The sequence below is a fragment of the Palaemon carinicauda genome, chromosome 6, assembly GCF_036898095.1.
Source record: "Palaemon carinicauda isolate YSFRI2023 chromosome 6, ASM3689809v2, whole genome shotgun sequence".
NCBI lineage: Eukaryota > Metazoa > Arthropoda > Malacostraca > Decapoda > Palaemonidae > Palaemon > Palaemon carinicauda.
The window spans coordinates 141,609,550-141,629,788 of NC_090730.1; the positions used below are offsets into that span (position 1 = coordinate 141,609,550).

General features: G+C 36.1%; 1 protein-coding gene across 1 annotated transcript in view; it reads left to right on the forward strand.

Moving 5' to 3' along the window:
* The first annotated feature begins 1,619 nt into the window (after positions 1-1,619).
* LOC137642686 (uncharacterized) overlaps positions 1,620-20,239 on the forward strand; it is a 232,650-nt gene continuing 214,030 nt past the window's right edge. Inside the window, exon 1 of the mRNA XM_068375467.1 lies at positions 1,620-1,894. The gene's annotated coding sequence lies outside the window, so the exon portion shown is untranslated. The remainder of the gene's footprint in view (positions 1,895-20,239) is intronic.

Sequence of the window (20,239 nt, forward strand, 5' to 3'; positions counted from 1 at the left end):
ACCCTTATTTGTTGTCTGCATTTTCATATTACCATTACCTTACTTTTACTCCTATTAATTTTCAGTCCTACATTTCTGTATTCGCTATTCTAATCTTCTATCATCTTTTGCAATTCCTTCCATGATTCACTAAACAGAATTACGTCATCTGCAAATCTCAAGTTGTTAAGGTATTCTCCCTTTAATGTTCATTCCTACATTTTCCCAATATAATTACTTAAAAAAACTTCTCCTAAGCATGTTGTGAATGATTTATGAGAGATTGGGTCTCCATGTCTAACTCCTTTCTCAATAAGAATCTTTCTGTAATTTTAAGATTGCTGTACTTTTCGTATATACCGTATAACTTCAAGTGTTCTAACATAAGAATCATCTATTCCTTGTCTTTGAAGGGCTTTCATTACTGCTGAAGATTTGACAGAATCTGAAGCTTTCCCATAGTCTATAAATGCCATACATAGTGATTTGTTACAATCTCTTGATTTTTCCATTAGCTGGTTAATTACATGGATGTGGTCAGATGTTGAATATCCGATTCTAAAACCTTCCTGCTCTCTTGGTTAATTAAAGTCTAGCCGTCTTTGTACTCGGTCTAATATGGCCTTTGTAAATATTTTATATATAATTGAGTGTAAACTTATTGGGCGGTAATTTTCCAGGTCTTCTATGTCTTCCTTTTTGTGAATTAGTATAATGATAATTTGTTTCCAAGTTGTAGGCATAGAGCATTATTTCTGACATTTTGTATAAAGTTAAGCGAGACCTACTACTATGAAATCTGCACGCGCGCGAACACACACACACACACACACACACACACACACACACACACACACACACACTGTGTATTACCTCACATACAGCATATAAGTAGAATGCACGTTTGAAGTTCTTGAGGAGCTGAATTCTTGAGTCAAGCAGTGTGATCGAGGGGGTGATCAGTAATGGTTTATAAAGTTCAATTTCTTAAACTATTTTCGGATGGAGATGTGTTCCTCTCAATTCCAAGCATCGATCCCCTTAAGAGAGACTAAAAACTATACAACTACTTTATGGCTTAAGCCAAAAAAAATTACTTGGTTTTAACAATATTGTCCAGATGGATCGAAATTTTTAGACTTCAACCACTTCACTATGGTTACAACTATACTGACCGCCCTTCCAAACTCATACACATAGGCTACACATACATACAATGCATGCCTAGATGCACACACTCATATATATATATATATATATATATATATATATATATATATATATATATATACGTATATATATATATATATATATATATATATACACATATGTTTATGTGTGTTTGTATAAAAAGTACATAACATCTAGTTTGCTATTGCCATAAATGTTATACATAAAACCTGTCAATTGACATGCCCATTTTTCCCCGTCTGATATAACAAAAAATTGGTTAAAATTTTATCAAAATTAATCCCAGGCTTAGAAGAAGCTCAAGAGAATCGATCACGAAGAGTGGATTTACTCGAGAAGAATTCGACTTCCCCACGCGAGAGCTAGCGAGCAAGTTCGAAGGATGGGGCCAAAGTGAAGCGCAGAGGCCTCAGAACATAGGAGAGTTTGTCTGTTAGTTGCCCGCTAACCACGGTGGCGCAGAGTTCGGTGTGTTGTTGCGTTCTTCGACTCGTGGACTATTTTCGAGAGGGTGAAGCCTCTCTATTCATAGATGAGAAAATTTCTTGCTTGTCCGATTTTGTATCTGGCAATCTTAATAATCGCCATGACGATTAAAAGTTCGTGTTGACTGACCATCCCTTACGAGAGGAAGAGGATCCGAGAAGGGAAAAATTTATTTTAAAGTGATAACATTTGTAAAGGAGGAGGAACACCCTACAAGCGATCTCTCCGACCCGGACAGGTGAGTTCTTAAGATTCCTGGGTTATTGGGCAGTGTCGGTCGGTACCTTCTTTATCGGTCGGGGACGGCAGGGTAGGTTGCAGTAGGGTACTGCGAGGAGGGGTACTGTGGTATGTTTGTGGCCAGGATAATGGATTGACTCAAGTGCTAAGTGTGATTATTTTGTCTCTGAATCGTTTACTGCCTAAGGATTGTTTACTGAGAAAGAAATAAAAAAATACATTAAAAGAGGAAAGATTTCTTAGCAATAAATATATATCAAAGGCAGATTTTTTTATCATTAAATTCGTTGGTTTTCTAGATATTACTGAGCTTTTGGTGTCTTCTATTTCTAAATTGGGATATGAAATTTACGTGTTTGTAAGGTATGGGGTTGCTAATAGTAGAATTTGGGACTTTTTTTACTGTTAGTTCCCGTGGCTAAACATATTTTTCCTTTTCTAATTTTAGCATGTAGCCCATTATGAGTTCTTCCAACTTTCTTACTCCACACACAAAACTCTCTCTCTCTCTCTCTCTCTCTCTCTCTCTCTCTCTCTCTCTCTCTCTCTCTCTCTCTCATATATATATATATTTATATATATATATATATATATATATATATTTATATATATAAATTTATATATATATATATATATATATTTATATATATATATATATATGTATATATATATATATATATATATATATATATATATATATATATATATATATATATAGCATATAATACATATACATACACACACATTATATGTGTGCGCGTTTACGAATGCAGATTTATCTAGCCATTGACACCGCTTCTAGATTAACATCCTGGCAAACACAGCCTCTTCCCGCTGGGCAAGACGGCTGTCCATCTTACTGAAAAGGCGAAAACGCCCCCGCTCTAATGAGTTCTCTGTGGTACTTCTGAATTCGAAATCTATGGGTGTTAACAGCCGATTTGAATAACGCTCATACCCAAGGGGGTCGTTAAGAGAAATCCCGGAGCCCGATATGCATCTATGACACAATCAGAGGAACATTTTCTTTGTGCAAGGGTCGAATTTACGTCACGCTGTCCAAGATAAATTGCAATTGATGTAATGGATACGGCGTCGGTGTTGGGAATATTGATGAGTCCCTTGCTCGGCTGAACACCATCTTTGTGATTTGAATTTATCTTGAGACGAAGAGGACGTCCGAAAGCCCAGAGATTTCTTTATTTGCTGTTTTTTTTTATTTATATTTTAATTGTTAAATGCGGTTTAAATATGTAATTTTTTTTCTATATCCCAACATAAAATAAAACATGTCATCGCATAGTATAACATATACTTTATAGATACGCAACGTAATTTATATCATTAACCTCTCTCTCTCTCTCTCTCTCTCTCTCTCTCTCTCTCTCTCTCTCTCTCTCTCTCTCTCTCTCTCTCTCTCTCTCTCCCTCTCTCTCTCTCTCTCTCTCTGATGTGAATTTCCTTTCCATTCACTCATAAAACATCGTTACATTTCCATGAACAAAAAAAATCATAATCTTTTCTTCAAGGAACTACACTTTCTTCGTTTCCTCTCAAAGGCCTTCCGATTAGCCCACAGCTTTGTCAACATACCAATGACTAAAGCATTTGACCACCGAAAACCGGCACAAACTCCCTTTCATTCATTATGGATCGAACCAATGGCCTTGTGAGAAGTCTCCCAAGTATTGGCTTCCTATTTGGTGCTTGACATGTATTACAGCGGATTTGGAATGCGTCCTTGCGAAGGTAATTACTCAACCGACCACTGAGGTCTTGCCGAGTACATCCCATTTATGACGTGCACCTCACGAAGTATATCACTAGAATTATTTCAAATCAGGCTCATGGTTATTTTCAAAAATTGGTTGGATGAGGAAGAACAAAAGGTTTCTGTGCACGACTCCCCCCTCCCTCCATTGTCATTCAATGGCAAGTCAAACTCCATTAACTTCCTTCAGCTGAAATAGAACATCAGTTGTACAAAATGACGTGGCTGTCTGTCTGTCTGTCTCTATTTTGAAATAGCACATGTAGCATGACAAGGACTTCCGTAAGTGTCGATGCATGCAGTTTCTAGCTATTGCTTTTCATTTAGATTCGAGATATATTATGATTATCTTGGAAGTTTCGTTGGAGAATTAATGTCGCACCATCGAGTTGGGCCACTTCTCTTTATCCTTAATGCTTAAATTCAAATTGATTTGGTTTAAAAAAAAATATCATTTCAATGTTCTGCAACAATGGCACCATTCCTGAATTGGATGGGATTATGATAATGATCCTGGTGTATTATATCGCGTCATCTCGAATCGTAACCAAGGACGTGACTGGGCATTTTCTCTATTTCAATGAAGTTTTGAGATTTATTTTCATGGTAAAGATTATAGGAAATAAATTACCAAAGCTCATCGAAATCATTATAAGGAGTTTCTTTCTTAGCATCGAAAACAACATTGCTTGCACTTATTACTATAGTTGGGATTTCATAAAAAAAATTATTTTTCAAACTAAAAATAAATTACATGACTGCGGTTTATTTTCTAGTCTTTTTTTCACATATTTCTCTTGTACAAAATTTGTAAACCTTTACGTATTTGAAATAAAAAAAAAGTTGGAAGATCGAAAAGTGTTTTGGAAAATCTAGGCGTGCGACCGCAGATTTCTCTGTAAATTACACACCAAAATTTTGAATTTAAATCATTAAAATCCCCTTCTTTGTTTATTGACAAATACGGCTTATGTAGACTTTATGCAATGTCTTTTTAATGATTATGGAAAAGAGAAGAGAAATTTGAGTGAATTCCTAATATTTGAAGTCCATCTTGCGTAACTACCAGACAAAAAGGGCCTATTCTATCGGATCTCAATAGAACATCATAGAAGTAAAGGCCATTATGCTTTCACCTCCTGATCTGGAGCTGTGTTCAATCAGTAAAATCAGCTCCGTGACCTTCTGGGAGTTTCTCTAATTACTAACGAAAGCCAAGTCACACCGGAACTGAATTCCGCTCTCCTTGGACATTCTGGAGTATATTTGCCTCGATGTGTAATTGGATGGAAACCGTTTTAGATTGGCCAAGACTGTGAATGTAAACAAAAACTTTCATTTTCACGAAAGATGTATGGAATTTTTATTGTCTAGATAACAATTAATTAAAGTATACCCTCTCCAGTAGGTCAACAAATGAATTGGATTTGCAATAATTTCCGAGGAAATCTTCTGTACACTATATGTGCTGCTACTCAATATTTTATGTACCTTATTGTCATAAGATAAACAACAATCAAAGGAAAACATTTAACTTTCATTTGAACAACACGACTTTTGCTTCCAAAACTGAAACCAGTTTTTTGTTTTTTGTTTGGTAAGTCTCCCAACGAAATTTGAAGGTCGCTGAAAATAAAGTTTTCCAATCATGTCCCATATATGGAATTCCCCCAGGACGGCTCATATGATTAACTTATTTTACTGTGGTGAAGTTGTGCTCTAAACTCACGTGCTGGTAGAATTTATCCATCAAAATCATAAATTTTAAATTTTCACAGTGCGGTGGACAATTAAACGACCAACTATATACCCGTTTCTTGTCCTGATCGTCAAAAAAAAAAAAAAAAAAAAAAAAAAAACCACCGAAGAAATGGCTGATGAAACGGCAATGAAGTAACAATAGAGGTGTGAACGGCTCTGGAAAAAGCAGAAGCCCAAAGTGTTTGCTAATCCTAAAAGTAGAAGAGAAGACACGGGAGGGAAATAGAAACTTCTGACACAGAGACAATCATAACATGGGATTTCACTTGCTAGGGGGGCCGCTATGGAGATGCATTACAAGGGAAATTTAGTTTCTGGGTATCATGCTAAACTGAAATGACAAACTTCCTGGCATAGTATCCTGCCAGAGATAAAAACGAAAAATCCGGCGTTATATGCGATTTTTGCTGATATTTCGGCTTCCGAGTGGTTAAGCTGAAATTAGGAGTGGAGATGTTGATGCTTTGAATGGGAAGCTGGGAAGGCCATGCTCAAAATTCCTATTTTTCTGCCATCAAGGTTCAAATATTTAGCTACTCTTTTTACTCGGGAAAGATTTCCGTAACTCTAGAGTTAAATGATAACATGGTGTTATTCAATAGTAATATTATCATTCCATATTCAACCAATGATTGCCTCTACGAATCATTTGGAAAATCGTACAAACGTATGCACGAAAATAAAACATAAATGTTGATTAGCACCCTGCTAATTTAAAAGTACAGTTGGACACAGGAATCCTTGGCATACCTCGGTGAGGATGTGCAATCATGCACAACCTTACTGCCCGGCGAGTCACTACACAGATTATGTAGGGAGATTTTGAAGAGGTGGTGGTTGGGGCTCAACACCAGAACTCTCCATGCAGTAAGGATGTGACAGGGTGCATATCCTCGGAGTGAGGTGTGCCATGAATTCCTGTGTCCAACTGTACCTGTTGTTAAATGAATGGCCATTGTCCATTAATATCTGTTGATGTCAAAAAGACTAATTTAAAGGTTTAAAGGCCACTCATGAATGAAAGAGGCAAGGGAGAGTAACATTGCCCTAGAGACTGACCATATACAGTATACATATGACCAGCGTCCAAACCCCCTCTCCACCCAAGCTAGGACCAAGGAGAGCCAGGCAATGGCTGCTGATGACTCGGCAGATAGACCTATAGGCTCCCCCAAACCCACCATCCTTAGCTCAAAAGGATGGTGAGGTTGCCACGACCAAAGAAACTAACGAGTTTGAGCGGGACTCGAACCCCAGTCTGGCGTTAACCAGTCAGGGACATTACTGCATCGTAGGATTGCCTCAAGTTCTTTTCTCATCGCATCTTCTGATCCCCTCTTTTCAATCTCACGCCAACCTTCTTTATCACTAATTTACAAAGGAATACATTTTCTTTTTCTCTCGAGGCATAATCAGACCGAAACCGTATCCAAAGCGCACATGCATTTTGTGTAACTAAGAGGATGGTGCACATGGCGTGAAAGAAGCAGTCATGTGCAAAGACAAAAGGATAATTCAAGAGCCTTCATCCGTAAGGACAACGAATAAAGAAAGGCTTCGAGGACAAAGATGGTAAATACTCTCTCTCTCTCTCTCTCTCTCTCTCTCTCTCTCTCTCTCTCTCTCTCTCTCTCTCTCTCATTAGAACCATCTCTAAATACAAGGATTTTCCAATAGTTCACACAGCCTTCGAATTAATAATTCCGTAATTTTGTCAAGAAAAATAAACGATTAGGTTGATTGTTTTCGATATATTGAAAAATACGTGAATCTGAACTCCCAAAAATGGGTTTATTTTCTCCTTTTCCTGTTTCCAGAACTAGTTTCAACCGTATAAAGGTGAGACGTAACCTCTCTGACGAAATTCCTCAAAATTGACAGGTTTGGGACAAGACTAATGACACCCTTAGTGTTGGTTCACCTGGCGATCCTTTTTTTTTTCCTTCCCTTTTTTTTCTTTTATTTTTACACACTGGAACTTCTTGTACCATTTTCCATCCTCTCATTTCATTTGCTTGAATTTTTGCGACTCCAAATTTCATAAACTAATCAAATTCTGGTACTGACTGGTTATCCTCTCTTTGGAGATCATTAGGAAATATTTTATCATGACTTATAAAAGAAAATCGACAAGACAAATCATGTATTGAATTTGTAATTAAAACGGAAATTATTTTCTCACATTTTAATTTGCCAATAATTCTTTGGAAGGAAAAAAAATATTAATCAGAAAACGATCTAATGAATAAATTCCAAGGTTGGACACGAAAAACAATCATAGTCGTCCTTGAATCTCATCATCTTCGGCTGAAATGTATTTAAGTAATGTATTCAGCAGATGGCCGAGCAAATATATGCCCTGACAAGACTCCACTGACATACATTAACGAGATACAAGGCTGATACGAAGAGAGTTGAAACTGATAGCGATAAGCCTATTCTTCGAACGAGCCAAGAATCTTAATGTGTTTAACGGTTAACTTCTCCCGTTCTTGATAGGTAATCCTCTTTGCCCGTAATTGGTATCACTTGTTTTTCTCACAAACCACTACTGTTTACTTGAGAGAGAGAGAGAGAGAGAGAGAGAGAGAGAGAGAGAGAGAGAGAGAGAGAGAGAGAGAGAGAGAGAGAGAGAGAGAGAGAGTTTCCTTTTACTCCGATGCTCTCTCGTGTATTCCACATACGAACCTACCGGTTTTTTAGGGATATAATTCTTAGTTTAATTTTTTTCATCTTTGTTTCATTTATGATTAAAACTGGGAGTAATTGCGTTTAAACTGAAAAAATTTAGATTGGATCCTTCGCTTCCTTTCCCCATATTCATGTAATCGGGTGTCTCAAACAATATGGTCAACAACGTAAGATTTGGGTATTGGGCTGTAAATAATTTGCGCTGAAAAATGAAAACTTAAAGTAAAATATTAACAAATTAAAAATATAGGTTTTCTCCATCCACGTATTCTCTTGTAAATGCGTTCAATCTTTACATTCATAAATTTAGCACAATATCTTCAACAAACATTAAATTATTCACATATATAACAATAAATTAATTACTCATCCGAAAACTACCTCATTTCCATCGTCCTATCTCTGACCTCTTGCGTCACTCATCCATTTCCATAAAAATGTTTCTCAGCTATGAAGACATAACACATTCTTTCTTGTCTCAGACTCACTTTCAACCCAAGCTGGTCGATGTCTTGTCTTCTTTCTCTAACATACGGTCGCCTGAACCATGAATACATGTAACTTTACCTCCTACTGATTTTGCCAGAAGCTTTTGATACAGCATTGCATGCCACATACTATATTCTACCAATCCTTTTGAACTCTTCACCCAAGTTGTTCAGAAATCAAAATAAACTTTAATATCAAAGCAAACTCACCCCGGTCTGAACCTATACTATTCTTTCCCAGTTTGTCCTGTCACTTGTCTTAGGTTCTAAAAAAGATATTACTACACACTTCCACAAGTATACCGATTAATGGCTTGTCTTCTGTTGAGGTGCATGAAGCTACTAATGTTGTGCAAGTTTTTATTGCACCGGAGCCTTAGCAGTCAAATGTTGATTGCGGCAATGACTGGTATGATGGATTTCCTTCAAGACAACCAATGTTTGAGGAAACGGCTAAATGTTGAAAAAATAAGAAACACACACATTGTGAGTGTGTGTGTGTGTGTGTGAGTGAATTATATTGATATCAAAAGAGCTGAACCGATTTTCAAGATCACAAAAAACATCGCCTTCTTAAATATTAACTTTATTTAGTGCTGCAAGAAGACCAAAATAGCTATAAAAAAGTATTGCTAATCTTTAGCATCAGTTCATACAGATTTGACTTAAGTGGCAAATAATGAGACAATAATGATATAAATCATACCATACTGACCGTGGACAGCGCAAATGGCCATGCACTTAAGCGTAAAATTAAGCTCTAGATAAAAGTATTTAGATTTTCTTTCTCGTCCCGGACTCTCGGGCAAAGCATCTGTGTTTGTATCCTTTTGTACCCTGGGCATGATGATGGCAATATACCCTTTAGCGTACCCAGAGCATCTTCGGGTACGCCTTGCTTGGCGTCTCTTCACTGTGACCGTCCAATTGCTACTCGGCTTCGGGTGCAGTAAAGAGTATTGTCTTCATTGTTTTTAAGTGTTTTATTTTCGTTTTAGTTATTTATAATTACCCATGAGGAAATTATCCCTTAACTCATTTTTAATTACTTTTACCCAATAAAGAGCAATTGAAGTACTTTGTGCTATTTCAAGTAAAGCTATTTCATGAAAAGTGTAGTTATACCTTGAGGCAACTCTGGAAGTTGAAACCGTCATGTTCTTCATTATCATTATCACTAGAGTACGCAACCCGTCAAAAATTACAGGTACTATTTAGATAGATATGCACAATTAAACACAGGTTCAACCCTTCCCACCCACCCCCTCCCTTTCCTAACAATAACATAATAGTTTGGCCAAATTGTGGGATATTGTTGTTTTCGAAGTGATTGCTCGTCTGCGTAAAAGGAATATATATATATATATATATATATATATATATATATATATATATATATATATTATAACACTAACTAACTATATATATATATATTATATATAACTAACTAACTATATATATATATATATATATATATATATTATATACGGAAACACACACACACATATATATATATATATATATATATATGTGTGTGTGTGTGTGTGTGTATATGTAAAGAGAGAGAGAGAGAGAGAGAGAGAGAGAGAGAGAGAGAGAGAGAGAGAGAGAGAGAGAGAGAGAGAGAGAGAGAGATTTTTTATCACACAGAGAATATTATTTTGGTCTCTGATACGTGTACCTGCATCCATTCATTGTTACAGTTAGTAACTGGATTCAGATTCGCTTACCTCTGAACATTAATGATTTTTCGCAAATTTTAAGTCGTCACGTTTACCCCTGAGGTCAGTAGGCTTTCAGATGTTTATCGACCCCGAATGTTTAATTCTTTTTTATAGAAAGACCACCGGCGGTCTTGGCGTTAAGCTTTTCATTTTCCTCTTTTTGATTTCATTTTTTCCATCTCTATTTCCGTAAAAGTGTTCTCGTCTGTTTGTTATTATTTAATTATTAATTTCTTTTCATTTGTATTTGTGCAAGAAACTAGAGAATTCTAACAACGTCAAATTAATATATATATATATATATATATATATATATATAATGTATATATATAATATATATACACACACACACACACACACACACACACACATATATATATATATATATATATATATATATATAATCTGACTAAATTCTTCCACCATCACCAATCTGCAGTGGCCAGCGTGGTGATGAAAATGGCCAAACCCCAGACATGACCTAGAGGTCTCTGTCCTTCAGTGGACTAGAAACGGCTGCATTTGTTTTGTTGTATATAAATATATATATATATATATATATATATATATATATATATATATATATATATATATACTCATTATCTGCTGGAAATATAGAAGTGACACTAATGGTAGGGCCAAAAAAGGTCAGAAAAAGGGGGAAGATACCCCCAACGTGATTGCACCTGGGCCAGAGTGTGTTGCATTCTCAGGTGTGCATTGAAGCAAAGCAGAGTTGCTGCTTGCTTACACTTCGTGAAGAAAAACATCGAGGTCTTTGTCTCTCCCGAATGACTTTTGCAAGCACGCCTGCTATTGTGTCGGTGACGGGGCAGCCGGCTCTGAATATGCAGTTGGTATTCCGGCATTTTCGTCTTATCTGGATATGCGTCTCCTCCTCCTCCTCCTCCTCCTCCTCTGAGGGAGAAGCTTTACTATGAAGGCATAACTTCCTAAAGCAGATGGGTGCGGTTGTGAAGCTCGTATTTCCATATATTTCCCTAATAGGCAGTATTGGAGTCACTCCGAAGACCGCACTTGTTACGACAGTTACTTTATTAAGTTACCTCCATCAAACATTCCATGTTTGTCAAGGACGGTTTGTGTTTTGCACCTGATACAATAATAATAATAATAATAATAATAATAATAATAATCTATCTACCTACTTACCAAGGCACTTCCCCCAATTGGGGAGGGGGTTTAGCCGTCTTTTTGGACGGTCGCGTACACTAGAAGAAGTAATAATAATAATAATAATAATAATAATAATAATAGATCATAAAAGTGTCAAGAATGTTTTGTGTTTTGCACGTGCCGCAATATTACATTAACGTCGCCTCTGCCATCTAAAGAATTCAAATAGGCAGACTTTAAAGAGACTAAGAGAAATGATACGATTAATAAAAACTAAAGAAAACAATTTGTGTTATTTCGCACACTTGTCCCGTGCAGCACCTGCACCGGAGAGCTCTGCCTTAGCCTTGCACATTACCTTCACTCCAACATTCCTTTGGTCCTTTTACGGCAAAAAGCCGGATGGCTAATTATTGTCAGCATGAAAATGGATGCAGCTGTGATTTTATGTGATGCTGCTTCTCTTTGCTACGCGCTGATGCCTCTACTATTATGCTATTACTTCTCCGATTGCAGTGGTATATTAATTCATTGTGTTGCTTTTATAATCTCCCCTATTTAATAAGGAACAAGAGTCTGGATATATATATATATATATATATATATATATATATATATATATATATATATATATATATATATATATATAAATTGAGATGGTTTGGGCATGTTCTTCGCACTTCCCAAGAGAGATTAGTTCACCAAGCGTTCAGCTGGGATCCACAAGGCAATAGAAAAGTTGGAAGACCCAGGCCTACATAGCTGAGGACTATGAAGCGCGAAGTAGGAGATCATGACTGAAGAAGTATTTAATTAAAAGCTCAAGATAAAGACGACTTGCGAAATCTAACCGAGGCCCTTTGCGTCATTAGTCGTAGGAGGAAGATATGATGATGATGATGATTATATATATATATATATATATATATATATATATATATATATATATATATATATATATATATATATATGTGTGTGTGTGTGTGTGTATTTTCGGTCACATTTAGATCTCCTCGTCCCTCGGTTAAGGGGGCGAGGGAGTTGTCATACCCTGTTGAGAGGGGGATACGTGTGCGTGTGTGCTCATATTTATCTAAATATTTAGCCGTATCTTTGCACGGTCGCGTATGCTAGTAGTAATAGTAGTAGTGATAATAATAATAATAATAATAATAATAATTGTACAGTAGTATTAGCAAAGGCGGCTGTAATAGTTAATATCTTTGTCATCTTTATCACACTTTCAACAACAACAACGTATATTGCATTATACTGTATGGTATAAATTATATTCCTCGAATAACACCTCTTATGGAGAGTGATGTAAGTCTTTGTAGCTCCTGTACGATACGAAGAGTCAATACAATATAAGTACGATGCACAAATATAAAATGAATATAAATATTATCAACGAACACTGGAATAAACCCAGCGAATATATTCTGTGTTTATTTCAAATCTGCTTAGCTCTGCAAAATAAGATATTTATATATTATATAAAAAAATTACTTCTTGATTTTCTTATTAGAAAAAGAAGAAATGCCACACCTGACTGAGCCTTTAAGCAGATAAATCAACTATCTTCGATTTTTATGTACTAAAACACACACACACACACACACTTATGTCACCCAGCAGTAGGGAAGAAAAGTCCATCGTGTTCTCCCCGTGTCTGTCCGTTTTAAGATTTGGGTATAAATAACAAATCCAGATGGAGGCAATGATATCTTCCTTTGGAATGAAGGTACCTCCATTAAGATCAAGTGGGCCTCCAAGTAAGGAATGCTAGAAGAATGGGGAAACATTAAGGGACAGAGAGATGAGATGGGAGACGACCTTCGGATGATGGAGGAGGGAAGAAGAGAGAGGAAGAGGAAGAGGAGGAGGATAAGTATCAGGAGAAGTAAGAAATGGGGAGGTAAAAGACAATAACGATAGAAATGGTATAGAGACGACGAGAAAGGAAAGGCATTTCACAAAACTGAGAGTAAAAAGCAGAGGAAAATTAAAATGGGAATAGAGAAATGGTCATATAAGGAAAATAAAGTAGTTTACATGTTGTTAGGATGACTTGCATTAGGCACGATGAGTCCTAATCGAATGTCGCAAAAACAGTATCTGCTCTGAACAGAACATGTGATTTTACAATATAGTGGACGAAAAAGAGAAAGGGGTCATGCAACAAAATTTATATCATAAGAAGATAAGTAGGCCTATTCCATGATATTAATTGTCCTTTTTGTGTGCGCAACGCTAATGGGGTTCTATTTGTTATATAGGCAAAAGCTAAACAGTACCTTTCTTTACAAGAAACTCGGGTAGCCATAGGTATTTCATTATTCAAGACAATTATTACTATTATCATAATTATCATTGTTGTTGCTGTTCTGTTATCAGTCGGCAATAGCTGCTTTTCCTGAAAGCCGATTGGGTTTCGCCAATATGTTCTTTTAGGGAGGGTTTTCGGATGTGTATACGGGCATGCGTCTTCGGAGTGTCTTTGTGGTGTATACAATGTAGTCTCTTCTGTAAGATTTATACATATCCTCCGGCCAAATATATATATATATATATATATATATATATATATATATATATATATATATATGTATATATATATATATATATATATATGTATATATATATATATATATATATATATATATACACACATATATATATATCACAGTCCTAGTATATAAATGGGGTGATATTTGTGAAAATGAGAGAATAACTCTTTTCTATCTCTCCGTATGATATAAACGAATTTTCATGTTTTATTACTATTACTGGCTAAGCTATAACCATAGTGGGAAAAGCAGGATGCTACTGTATAAACCGAAGGGCTTCAACAGGAAAAATTAAGCTAGTGAGGAAAGGAAACGAGGAAATAATTAAACTAATTGAGAAGTAACGAAAAAAGGATATAAAATATCTTAATCACAGTATCAACGTTAAAATAAATGTCAAATATAAACTATGAAGAGAGACGTATGTCAGCCCGTTCAACATAAAAACATGCGCTACAAGTTTGAACTTCTGAAGTTCCACCGATTTAACTGCTTGATTAGGAAGATCATTCCACAATATGGTCGCAGTTGGAATAAAACCTCTAGAATACTGTGTAGCGTTGAGTCTTATGGTTCAGATGGTAAGATTGTTAGAACTAAATGCATACCTAGCACTATGTACAGGATGGTACAGTCTGTGAAAATCTGAATGTAAAGGACGGTCCGAATTATGAAAGTTCTTATGCAATATGTAAAAGGAACTATAGTCCATTTCTTTTGGCGATGCATATTTGCACCGACTCGCAGCGGCGCCCTTTTAGCTCGGAAAAGTTTCGTGATCGCTGATTGGTTGGAATTATCTCGTCCAACCAATCAGCGATCCGGAAACTTTTCCGAGCTAAAAGGGCACCGCTGCGAGTCGGTGCAAATATGCATCGCTAAAAGAAATGGACTATAACTGAACTACGGTGACAGAGATTTTGTCCAATAACTTAAGATGATGGTCAGCCGCTGAACACTAGACAGAACACTACTTGAAACAAGGTAGAATGATATAATTGAAACATTAAGAGTACTTCAGAAGATTAATCACCGAAAATCTTAAAAGACTTTCTCAACGAGCCTTCAATTGTTTGTGCAATTGAAAAAGAAATAGACTAAATGTGTTTCCCAAAAGAAAATTTGCTATCAAGAATCACACCTATAATTTTAAAGGAGTTGTACATAAGTAAAAAAAATAACATTATCAACGCAGAGATCTGGATGTAGGGGAGCCACTATCCTCGACCTACTTATAATCATACTTTGCGTTTTGTTAGGGTTCAACTTCATGGCCTATAATTTGCACCAAACCCTAATTTTAGCTAGGTCTCGATTAAAGGATTCAGCAAACCCAGATCTACATTCAGGACAGTAAATTGAGGCAAAGAGAGTAACATCATCTGCATATGCAACGAAATTGTTTTCTAGGCCAAACCACATATCATGTGTATATAGTAGGAAAAGTAATGGGCAGCGCTATAATCTAGGGCTAATCATACGACCTTTCTGACCACAATCTAGGGATTTCTGTACAGCATGGGAAATTGTAAGAAGGGTATCATATGCTCTAAGGCCTTTGCAAAAGGGAAATTGCAAGATAAGGAACAGAGTATTACCTTCAGCATACCTATTTAGACGTTTTCTCAAAACACATTAAAAGACTTGAAAGTAATGGAAAATGGAGGTAATCAGCATGGCTAGAACTACCACAAACACATCTATCTAATGGAGTGAAATTACCAATTCTCCAACAAATCCTCTTCTTGCTAACTTGCGGGAAATAACAGACAACTTAGAAGCTAAGAAATCAACGGTATTTTTTTATTACGAGCTGAGAAAATTGTATGACCATCTCCAAACCTTTGTTTATCCATTGTTTGATTAAAAGCAATGAGTCGCTATATCATTTGCTTGCTTGTGCAATCCTACTGAAAATAAGTGTATGGGTGTTTGCGAACCTAACTAATATCGACCTTTCATAAAAGAAAAGAATGGGGTATTCCTAAAGCAGTAAATAAACAAACCTCAGAAAGATGTTATGATGAAAAAGTCCTTCAATCAAACAATGATGGTGAAGGATTAGTTGACTAGCGAAAAGCCCTAAAGAAGAGGAAAGAGGGGCTCTTCTTAACCCAGGATTCATCGAAAGAAGGCATCTTGATTCTGACAAATGCCCGTGAAAGTACCTACATTTCGAGAAGACCCATGCAGAGGTGTCTTGGCTAACTGAAAGGTGGCCAATGGGCTCTCCGAAGTCGATCCCCAAATAGGGCATATTTGCCAGCTCCCGGACTACGTCAGGAAACCCTCCAGCAGGACGCCCAAGCCAAGCGATGCCCCTGGGCATTTTAAAAACAAAGGCACTCGATAGACAAGCAAGCATTTACTATCAACAGCCACCAGTTGAGACAATACCGCTAGAGATTTATTGGGTCTTTTGACTCTCCAGACATTACTACATCGGATCCTTCTCTGGTTACGGCACATTTTCTATTTGCCTACACGTACACCACATAGTCGGGCCTATTCTTTCCACATTCTCTGTCCTCATATACCTGACGACACTGAGATTACCAAACAATTCTTCTTCGCTCAAGGGGTTAACTGCTGCACTTTAATTGTTCAGTGGCTACTTTCCTCTTGGTAAGGGTAGAAGAGACTCTTTACCTATGGTAAGCAGCTCTACTAGGAAAAGGATATTCCAAAATCAAACCATACCATTGTTTTCTAGTCTTGGGTAGTGCCATAACCTCTGAACCACGGTCCTCCACTGTCTTGGGTTAGAGTTCTCTTGCTTGAGGGTACACTCGGGCACACTATTCTACCTTATTTCTCTTACTTTTTTTTTTTTTAGATTTTTATAGTTTATATTTGAAAGATTTATTTTGATGTTGTTACTGTTCTTAAAATATTTTATTTTAATTGATAATAACTTCCCTTGTAGTTTATTTATTTTCTTTCCCCATTGGGCTATTTCCCCTGTAGGAGCCCACAGCCTTATAACATCCTGCTTTTCCATCTAGGGTTGTAGCTTAGTTATTATTATCAATAATAATAATAACAACAACAATAATAATAATAATAACAATGAAAATAATATAGTTTTTCTTGTCGAATCAAGCTAATCATCTACTAACTCGAGGAAACATAAGTCAATTGGAACTTGGGGTAATATTTATTTTAATTAATCATTGACTTGAGAAAAAAATTGTTCTTATGAACATTTGAAGACCCAAACAAAATAAGTTCATTTTATAACTAAACCTACATTTACGTTTTCATGTAAATTTTTTTAGTTAGTAGCATCTAATGCTGTGTTAACGATCTCAAAGAATAATAACGAATTTGTCGCTTTTTTTCAAGTAAATCGTGATACTAAAAGTTTATTCTTTTTCGAGTCGTGCAGTTTTTTTGCGCAACAATTACATAGTAAAATTTCTTTAAAATCTTGTTGTTCATACTGGGTAATATTAAAAACTGTCAATTATTCGGGGAAGATCTGATGTTGATTATTTGAAATGCATGAATACTGGCTAAATAACCAGAACAGATTTGTTCATAAACTTATATAAGAAATGTTCAAGGTAGAGCATAAAAGCAAATAACTTTGAGCAATGTTTACAAATGATAAAAAAGAACGATATCTAAAAATGACATAAAACATTCTTTACCGAGACTTTAACTTGGCTACACTTCAGACTTAATATTACAACATATATTGATTAATTGATCGTCTATTTTACCGAACTGGCATCACAACATCATAGATCATCAATGGCATCCCCGTCAATACTGTCCTCAAGGAAGTAATTAAAAAGTTTCTCGCTGTGACCAGTTTTCCATGGAAAGATGAAATCTTTTAATTCCTTTCTTTAAGTGTCAAGACATTTTGAACCTGGCAAGGAGTGCAGGACACGTATGCTGGCACAAGAAGAGAATAACAATTGCTTCATTGCTTACATTGATTATATTTTAGCAGATACACCTGTATTTGTTTTTAAGTGTTATAGGCCATAACCAATCGCAAAACACACACAAGAGCGCGCGCGCACACACACATATATATATATATGTATATATATATATATATATATATATACACACATGCACATAATATATATATATATATATATATATATATATATACAATATATATATATAGCCTCTTGTCTGTGGCGCATATCTAATATAAACTAGGATGGCTATTAAGTTCATTAAATACTTTGATTATTTAGTAAAATTCTCTACGAAGTGAGTAAATTTCACATACAGGAGGTCAAGGAATGGAATAAAAAATATTCATCGTGTCGCTTACTCCTTGCATTATATACATACATTCAGTACATATATACAAACATACATACACACAAATATATATAAACAACTCAATTCCGAAAAGAGTTTTTCACAGTTCACACGAAGACCAGTGTCTTGAAACAGTGAAAGTTTTGTATATGATATCAAATTTCCTATAAAAAAAAAGAAAAAAAAAACAACACAAATTAATTCATGAAATCTCGGATGGGACAAGTAAAAGTGAAGAAAAACAAGAAAGACAAAAAACTCGTGGCCTTTATCGCAAAATCAACGACGGCCTCTAATAATAAAAAAAAAAAAAAAAACCGAGATTAGGAGAGAGAAAAAATATGAGCCCTTTCCCTTTTAGAAGACTAGCCAGACATGGCAATCCAGAACGAGACGGTCCTTTGACACCTATTGATTTCAAAACTATATCGCGGAACATAAGATTCCCTTTGAGAGGAAATTAAACGCAAACAAGAACCGGCTTTCGGACAAGATCTTCAATATAGGCCTAGACCAGTCTCAGAACCATCTGTACCTTAGGCCTACGGAACCCCTTCTTCTACGTCGTTCTTTTTTTTTTTTTTTTCGTCTTCCTTTCCTTTTTCTTAATCTCGGCCTGAACCCGAAGCGAGTCTGAGGGAAGGAGATTCAACTGCGAGATTATGTGCGAGGCCAAGACTTGAATTTGGAATGAGGATCAAAGTCTTCCATATCACAAAAATGACCACTACTGAGAGGGGTCCTGTACTCCTCCCTCTATTCTCCTTCCATTCTCCCTTCACTCTTCTTTTATTCCGTCTTTCTCCTTAAGCCCCCTTCTCACAAATGCTTCCTCCTCATGAAACCCCACTAGTGGGATCTGGACTCATTGTGCACAGGGTCTAATCGCTTATTAATTGACCTTTCTTCTGAATAAAAGGATTCCACCCACGTGCCTTGCAAAGATGTATTCCAGTTTGACCATTACTTATCTTAGCGATTATCTTTATGTTAATGTTGTGTATTACTTTGCATGGCTGATATTATCTTTAATAAATATCAGTAAAGGTTGATTATACAAGAGTGAAGAGAGTACAAGAATAAGAATAACTTAAAAGGAAAGATCTCAATTTAATGAAGAACGTAAGACGTGGGAATAAAGAGAAAAGAAACAAAAAAGAATGGAGATAAAACGAGATTTAATGAAATCCCCCCCCCCCAAAAAAAAAGAACAAGATGATGGAAATAGGAAGAGAACAATTGCCGAACAATTATAAATCCGTTTCATATGCGGCTTCGTGATGCCTCCATTCCCCGTCTTTCCTCAGCAATTTCAGTGCAGTGATTTATATTCTCTTTGCTTCACTTCCAAATGGAAGCAAGCGCAATTTTGCAATGAAAGTAATTGGAATATTGCCATAATCTCCAACTGCAAGCCTTAATCTTCCTGTTGCTATGATGATCAACGAGGAAGTAAGGTCGCCATTTGACCCCGGGGGCCATCATAGCTTGTTTGACCCCCAAGGGGTCACGCGCTTTTTACAAGAGAAGAGTAGTAGAAATGTCGTCAAGTTGATACGAAGAGATTCACGTGGTTGAACACGATCAGTTCATACATTAGTCATACGATGTTCGTACACTATTTGTACGTTAGTTAGGAAGTAAAGGCAAATTAAGATTATGGAATAAACAACATTTTTTTTTATTCGTTTGTTTGTTTTGGTAGGAAATGTCTTCTTTAAAAAGTTAAAATTTATTATATCTCAGTGAGAAGTTAGTTTCACAGTCTTATGGAATCATTTCAACAACAAAAAAAATGTAGTTTCATCTCCAGCCCGTATTCTAAGACATAACGCATCTTAAATTGTTTACGGGTACAGTCTGACCCCAACTGCCCTTAGTGTGAGGTTAATGATCGAGAGATCACATTCATTG